The sequence below is a fragment of the Diadema setosum genome, chromosome 3 (genome assembly GCF_964275005.1).
Source record: "Diadema setosum chromosome 3, eeDiaSeto1, whole genome shotgun sequence".
In the NCBI taxonomy this organism is placed as follows: Eukaryota; Metazoa; Echinodermata; class Echinoidea; order Diadematoida; family Diadematidae; genus Diadema; species Diadema setosum.
This window is the reverse complement of record NC_092687.1, coordinates 39,127,885-39,137,021: the sequence shown is the minus strand read 5'-3', so window position 1 is coordinate 39,137,021 and position 9,137 is coordinate 39,127,885.

Below are 9,137 nucleotides of genomic sequence, written 5' to 3'. Positions count from 1 at the left end.
ATACTAAATGTACCACGATGATTTTTCATTGTTTTCTTTAGTTTTTTGTCAGTGTTTCTTGATTTTGTTGCCATGTTTATCAATAAATTTTGTGAACATCACAATCCTGCGTCCGGTCATTTATTTGAGTTCTGGGGTCAATCACTATATCTTCACAACCCCTTCCCACTCTTCTACGATATCTCCTCGTCCTGTATAAGGATATTCAAATTCAAATTCAAATTCAAGTTTATTCCGTTTTTCGACAATAAAAAAATAACATAAAATATATCACTCTTTCTTCAGTGATAAAAATCGTATCAAAAAAGAAACAAACAAAGTGAGTTTAACAGAGTAAAACAGTACTCGTATACTTGTAGGAAAGATACATTACAATGCCTGAAGTAAATTTAAATAATTTGGAATATCAACGTACACAAGGCGAAAAACGGAGGGACCCACTGAAAAGACGAAGCTTGTAGAGTGTGGGCCCCTCGGGAGAGAAAGAATCAGTGAAAATATTTGTAACAATTATCGCCATCAGAACAGCAACGAAAATGTCTGAAGCAACAACAGCGAAAATAATTGTAACAGCAGAAATAGAAAAAAAATGTTTAAAAACATTGACAAAATAGAAATAGAAACGGAAGCCAATAAAGATTCAGACAGAAAAGGAAAAAAACACATAATGACAACATTAACATATAAACGGACATAAAGCGACAGTGGGACATCGACGAGGCTATAGTTAAACGCAAAAGACAGGCTACGACAGGAAGCAAGACTAGCACAACGGAGATAACGATACACGAGGGTTGGACAGTGGAAACAAAAACAAGACAGAAACAAGACCCCCCCCCCCAAAAAAAAAAAAAAAAAAAAAAAACTCCCTCATTATATAAGCGTATAGAGTGCAGATCCGAAGAAAAATCCATCAACTGCATGACTAACTTAACCCAAAACTTTATTCACGAACTTGGCGGTGGTCAGCCAGTACGAGCGACAATGTGTAAACAACTATGCGGATTTTATAAAAAGGGTATCAAAATGAATAACGTGTAAAACTAATCCGATTCATGGCAAATGTTATTGTAAAGTTGCAAAAGAAAAGCTTTTAATTTCCGTTTAAATGAATACAAAGAGGGAGCTGTTTTATATCGTGGTTCAGATAATAATTCCAATAGTTTGGACCAGTGTAGATAAATAAATTTTTCTTTAAAATTGTTCGGAAAAAAGGTAAATGGAAATCATTTGAACGTCGGATGGGGTATATCGTTTATCGTTTACACGGGAATCAGAAAAATTCTTGATTTTGGTATTCATAATCCTCTGTGACCAGACACCAAATTCTCCAATTTATTGAATATGTGCCCTTCGGGTTCAAAGTTGAGCCAGACTGTCATAAAGATGACTTAAACTTGAACCCCCTCCCCCCCCCCACACACACACAAACAAAGACAACAAAAGTTTTACGAAATGGGCTTTAGCAAGGATCCAACTATAGACCTGCTAAAGTAAAACAGCAAGTTCTAAAATAGTCTGAGTTTACACTATGGTTAACCTTATTAAATTCTAAAATTTGTAGAATTTTCAGTGATTCTCTTTTGCAACACTGATCTGCCTTGCCCATAGTATGTTTGCATTATTTTCTATGGGATTGGCATGTACCCCTTAATACAGGGTCATAAGACATGATCTCTTCTGTCACACTGTGTGTTTACTGTGTGTTTATTGATTTAGTACTACGTGTATACAACCAAGTGTAAAATTTACACTGTGGACACACTGTGGGGCACTACGTTTGCACTGTCAACATGTTCCAAATTGAAATTCAAACTATATTATTTATGTGTGTGTGTGTATTTTAAGATGGGTTGTTGGCAACTCATCAACCAAAGGCACTCTATTTACAAATCAAGAGTCTTAGCCATATGCACAAAAGTGTGAAACAAGACCAAGAAATAAAATGCATAAATGGATAATGTGGTTTAGGTAATAAACCAACCTGCTCGGCATTTGCTTGTTTTGTTTTTAGTTTCATTTTGATGGGGTCCAACACGTTCTAAGGTATCAAATATCGTCTATAACTTGCATAAACAATTAACTTGAACCTTCCATGAAAGATAAATACCTAAACATTTGTTGAATCTATTTGGTGTAACTGTAATCCATTCACTGATACTAAACGTGGAAGAGATTTTATTGTGTTAATGAAAACCCTGTAATTAGTCTTATTTATATTGAGCGATAATTCATTCGCCTGAATCCGTTCAAATTCCAGTTGCAGTTCAGTATTTACTGAATCGAGCAATACATAAGGATTTGAGTGAGAATAAAAAAGAGAAAGAAGAATTGTGTCATCTGCTAAGTGCGAGCAGAAGAAAAGACAGCAGAAGGGATGAGTTCCGGAAGTCACTGATATACCATATAGAATAAATAAAAGAGGACCTAAGAGGGAGCCCTGTGGAGCACCACAGCAAATCGAGTTTATTTCAGAGTCATGAATATTCACTGTAACTTATGAACCACTACAAGGACTTTCCATGAATACCGATGAACACAGACATTTCACGAATTGCCTGATCGACACAAAGCAATATCAATAAACAAATCCTGTTACTGTTGCAATTAAAATTTGACCAACACTCTCAGCATCAAACATAAGTTACAGGGCTTTTGTTACAAACAAAATTTGTGTATAAAAAAAATAATGCATTTGGTATGTAGAGTGGTGACAGTGAAAACAGACTTAGTGAATGATTGGACAACCTTTTATGTCTGAATTTATCTATATGCGTGTGTGTTGTAGGCAAATATACATGAAATGTATCAAGACACTGTTTTTTTTTTCTTTTTCCGTAATAGCGTACATTGTATGTGGCTATACTTGGGATTATCTTTGTCAAAAATCTAGCATCCATTTTGTCTGGACATGATAGTCGGATGATTTCCCGAGACAGTTTACATTTCTAATAAATATAAATTGGCTATACCCCCTCTCGTTGTATTGGGTAGAGAGTTTCAGGATTTATAATGATTAGGGTAAGGAATAAGGATGTTTATGATTTGTTTCGTGACAGACGGTTCATTTAAGTAAGGCTCCAAATAACTATTGTTGTTTGATTTTGGATTGTTTTGCTTGTCAGATCCAGGGAACTGGATAATTAAATTCATCCGACATTAATCATACAGTAGTCCTACTTGCAAACTTCAAATTCAGGTATGAGTCAGAACAATTTAGATTTTGTAGATCAAGACAAAAACAAAACAGATTTTCACTCTCTCATGTAATTTAGTTTCTTTGATTTCTGTTCAATACACAAAGTATCAAAAGGTCTGTAGCAACAATAAAGTGAGATATTACTTGTGAGATATGTTTAAACACGTCTTTATATCATAACATTTTCAACATAAGCCACCTCTACGTGGTCCTATTCTCCACAGGCAATGATGTACCTTTTTCATAATTATTCATTTGTGTTTGAAATGGAATTTCATATTTTGACTTTGATCTTTTACATTCTTGCTTTTTTAGCCATTTCACCTTTATATTTATGAATAAATAAAAGAGCCTGTCAACGAGACTAGTTCGAAGGGAGATGGACGGGTATTTCCCACTACTGGAATTTTCCCCAAATTGATTCGGCGCATGCGTCTTGAGGAGACACGCTGTACGTCAATTCACAATAAAAGCTGGTGACCCACATGCCGCATAGGCGCAAGCACAAACCTACTATAAGACAGTGAACTTGCTCGGTTGTAGTGTAGAAACAGACGCATTTTAAATCGTATCGTTTCGTGCCGAAGTTGTTTGATGACTGATTGTGAGGCAAAGCGAAGATCAGGCAAGGATGTTTTGTCCGGTTTCATGGATGGCCGGAAGGATATAATAGTACACCAGGTCCTGTAAATGTATCACAAACAACTGAGTTTATTACGTACAACGCACGGGAAGAAACAGCAGTGAACTTGACTGTGTACTGCGCATGCAAAGGACGCGGTGCAGTGCGTCGGCATAGAAAGATGTGATGTGTATAACAATGAGCAGGCATTCAACTGATAATCCTACCTGAAAATCAATGGCAACATTGAATCAGTTGTATGCAGAACTAGTAATAATAACGTTGTTTTTGAGAAAGTGTTGGGAGTAGATATCGAAAGCTGTCTGTACATAGTGCGGCGGCCTCATCAGAAAGAGAACCTGGTTTTCCTGCATGTCTGGCCGTCCTAGCTGTCCCATGTGCGATGGTATAACTGGTAAACCGGAGGTATATTGTACAGAGGCATACAGTCATGGCCGAGTTAGGATGACGACGGCTCGTGTGGAAGATGCGTTGTGTGACGTACAGGCCTAATCACAGCTAATCATTCAGGATAAAAACCGGTAGCGTTATCTGGGAAGGTAATTGCGAGCCATGAAGGAAGAGAGAAAAGAGCCCGTGCTTATCATGTCTGATACGTAAGTGGTTTATACTTTTGTTTGTTTGTTAATTTGCTTGTTTGTCCACCTATATTTTTCTTTTCTTTTTTATGACAGGGACCGATGGGACCTATATTACAGGGAGAAGAGCATAAACATTGAAGGGTACTTCCCTCGAACTTCTACCACCCATAGTATAATTACTAGATACGGCTCGAGTGTGGTATTATACAGTATATAACCAAGGGTTACCGGGTATGAGGTCATATTCAAACGCTGACGTAGAGAGGGGCGTGGTTCCCCGCTTCACCAATCCCCACCCCACTCCAGAATACTTTCGAATATGGAATAAAGACCAACACATTTTTTTTTAACCTATGTCCTAACCGATCGAGAGTGTCCCTTGTGACTGCACGTGCAAGGGAGGTGATGTCATCACCGCGACAAGTATCACAACGAAAAATAATTCTAAATCTGCCGTATTATTTTTTCATGCCATACCTAGTCTGACTTTCATTTAATCTGCCTCTGCTGCTTTTTTACTCTGCCGTCCACTGTATTTAATACACGGCGAGAGAAGTCTAGCTGAGCTGAGAAATGGTCCTGCTCCGTAAAAGGACCTGGAAATGAGACTATATCATACCATGTGATTGCGCATGATATCATTGTTCCTGTTTATGAACATAAGTGAAACTTTTGGTGTTTGAACTGTCTAAATTTAGGTCTGACTGTAAGGATAGATGTTCGTACCCTGCTGCATATCTTTTAAAGTAGCTCTTTTCCCTTGAAGAGATTAAAAACATGGTGTCTTTTGACCTCACCTTATTACTGCAGTGTCTGTACGGATTCGTACGTCCATACATTTATAACAATCGAACAGTTGTCAATGAAACATTAAAGGTACTGTTTACCATCGGGAACAGTGATTAAAAATATTCGACTTATAACATTTCATGCATATGTGTAGGTCAGCTGTATCACAAAACATAATACCAATTTTTTTTTTCAATATATCCCAAAAAAAAATATATGAGGAGATATCACTATGTTCTCACTAAACCATAACTGTAGACTGTAAGACCGATGCATGATGACCGGACGTGATGACAATGTATAGCATATACAAGGCACTGTCTTTTCTAATATTACATAGTATATTAGGAAACATCAAGCCGAAGAAATACGTCTTCATTATTTTTCTGGATCATCTAGCTCATCAGAACTTTTTTCTAAATGAATCTACATCATGCTTTCTAGTTTGTGTATAACTACATTGGCTTTTCTTGGACAAGTGACCATAATAAAAAAGGTGACAAATATGATTTACAAACTATAAAGTATGTCCTCAATAACTCATGAATATGATATGGTCCTATCGTGAGGAGGTTTGGTTGTATCGTTTTAAAATGTTGAAATTTTAATAGCTGAGTGTATAGTTCAGGATTATGTACATCTTGAGTTTGTCATGTTCATAACTTTTAGACACCAATAGATGTAAGCATGGCACATGTACATTGAGCCAGCCTACGTCATGGCCTACACTTTCCGTTATTGATAAACACTCACCTTCATTTCTAAATCCGTCTTTCCGTGATGGGTCAGTGTCAGATTTCATTGAAATAATGGATGTGACCAAATTGCTTCCTGTCAATCGGGGAAATGAGCAAAGAAAAAAATATCGTTGTGACTAGAATACAGGCCTATATCTTCTGTGTAACGTGTTTTTAAATAATATTATTGATTATTCTGATATACAAAACATTGCCTTAAATATATGCTGAAACTTACCCAAAAAACAAATTGAACGTAGACGTGCATTGAAACCTGTCGCATAAAATGTATAATAGGTAGGTTAGGGCGAAATACGTTTAGCAATATGGGGATTTGGATGTATAGTAAATACAAAAGGGGCATTTTCCTTTCAGATTTTGGATTTCAGATGATAAATTGTAATAATTATGCATATTCCTATCCCGTCAGATACAATGCAAGAGAGGTACCAGCAGAGCCGCACTAATCATACACAATCACCTGCTTCATGCACACGTCATGTACACACATAAAATTAGCTGTGCCAGTCCCAGGTTCGACATTGACTTTGGCCATAATAATTAGAAACAAACGCACGTGTAATAATTAAATGCAAAGCACAGTGCATATACGTACCTTAAAAATTAATATGGCAATTCTGACATCATGAATAAACTTGTAGCATGTGATAATACTACATCATTTTGCGATGATGTAACACAAGATTTAAAAAGAAAAAGGAATTACTCAGCGTCAGAGGAAAAAACGTGTCTTTTATCAGCTGGCTCCTCCATGTTACTTTCTCGTGGAATTTCATTTTTTTCTCTCTCTCAATGTGTCATATCTATTTTTCTTGGGGCTTTTTTATATAAAGTGATGCAATGTAATGCTATGATTTCATCTTTGTTCTTTGCATTTCAATTTGAATTTTGAAAAAAAATGAAATGAAAAATAAAATGAATGCCCATCAGCGTTAATATAAATTGCTATCAAAAAACACAATCATACAGACCGACATGCTATAGGGTTCAAGGGTTTAAAACGACTTTTATATTGATTAACATTTAGGGAATTGAGATGCCTTGTGTTTATAATAAGGCACTTAATAGTAGTCAGAATATGCATGTATAAGTATGCTGAATTAAAGCTTGTTTGTGCAAATGAACGAACACAATTGTTATGAGGGCACCTCATCATACATACACGACAGAATGTATTTTTGAAATGTTACTTGATATGTTTATAAGTTAAGTTGGGATGAGGTACGTCGTTTGACACAAGACCATGTTATTGTTGCATTGTAACCAATCTATATAATTAAAGTACAAACAAGTCTTGAAAAATTAAATGACTGAGCTTCAACCAACCTTGAAATTGTAGAGGGCAAGCTTTCGTCCTCTCCTGAGGACTTTCTGAGGACATCCACTCAACACAAAGGAGGGAGTTGCTAGATCTTTGTATTTGAGAGCTTGAAATGTAACCTCTGACAATGATGCACTACAGAGTGAATTCCTCCATATTGACAAGGCCCTTGCAGCATGTGGATACCCAGCTTGGATGAGACAAAAAGCTAAGGACAAAACAAGAACTAAGTCACCCACAAAGGAAAGAAAGGAGACTAGCAATAGGGTAGTCCTCCCCGTCGTAAACACCATATCCTCCCGTCTGAAAAGAGCATTCCACAACAAGGACGTTGATATTGCATTCAAGATCTCTAATACCCTGAGAAGTAGACTAGTCCGTGCTAAAGACAAAGTCCCAAGGCAAATAAGGTCAGGCATTGTATATAAGATTACTTGTGCTGATTGCCATGATTGTTACATCGGGGAAACCAGCAGAACCTTGAACGAGAGACTCAAGGAACACAAAAGGGCACTGAGACTAAACAATCCATTACTCTCGGCGATAGCTGAGCACTCTTACAACACAGGACACAACATTGAATGGGATGAGGCACGTATCATTGACTTTGAAAGCAACTGGTTAAAAAGAAAAATAAAGGAAGCACTTTGGATCAGAAGGGTCAATCCAGCTCTCAACAGAGACTCGGGCTATACCCTTTCACCAATATATGGTCCAGTGATTAATAAAGAAAGGCAACGGCAGCAAGACAACTCTGCATAAGGCTTGAGAAAGTCCTCAGGAGAGGACGAAAGCTTGCCCTCTACAATTTCAAGGTTGGTTGAAGCTCAGTCATTTAATTATTCATCATCCCCAGCCGATGAAAGTTTTTAGTATCAAGTCTTGAAAAGATAAGAAAAAATAAATACATTTCTATTTTTCCGTAACCCACACCAGTTATCTCCGGTTCGTGTTTGTAGACATCTACCTTTTGGCTCGAATCAAGCTGGTGTTTTATCCTCACCCGAACTGAAATAATAGTGAAAATAAATCTCAGCGAAAAGTAGAGCCTAATATCAGATAATAATAGAAAGTTTTCATAACGCGTTTACTGATTCTTTTCTTGATTGAAATTTATGCCTTACAGACAAGAGAATGTGCCATGATGATTTACTTCTGATGGGACTGAAAGGTATGTCTGCAAGAGCATTGGCACAGACTGTTAACCCTGTCATGACAGGCAAATATGGCGACAGAGGAAAAACGTAACCATCAGGGAAAGGGTAACTATTTCTTTACGCTGATTTTAGTTGGATTGTTTGGTTGTTGGTTTCATAACCGCTTCATTTCGTTTTTCGGAGGAGGGGGTTATTGCCCATGTATTCATAAAAGTTGCTTTGTAAAAGATTAAGTACTCATTTCATTGTACTTGGTTTTTTGTGAAAGCATGATTTCGTAAGATTCATGAAATGTACTTTACACACAAATGTGTAAGTAACTTTATAAGATGTAGGTTTCTTACTCTGGAACATCTCGGAGTAGGGGGGGGGGGGGTGATAGAGGAGCAGCACTGTTGCATAATTGTGAATAAGACACCCGACTTCTAATCTGAGGACTCGAGTTCAAATCCAGCCCAGTGTTCGCGTCCTTGGTTGGGATGTTTTTACCTACCATGTTTTTTTTTTTTTGTTTTTTGTTTTTTGTTTTGTTTTGTTTTGTTTTGTTTTGTTTTGTTTTTTTTTTTTTGCCCGGCATGTAATTGGTACCTGCATGGCTGCAACGCTAGGGTAATAAAAACGACAGGGCCCTCTGGTACACGCAGTATCAACACAGAAGAAGATCTCCTGGCTAAAAACAATAGAAAAGA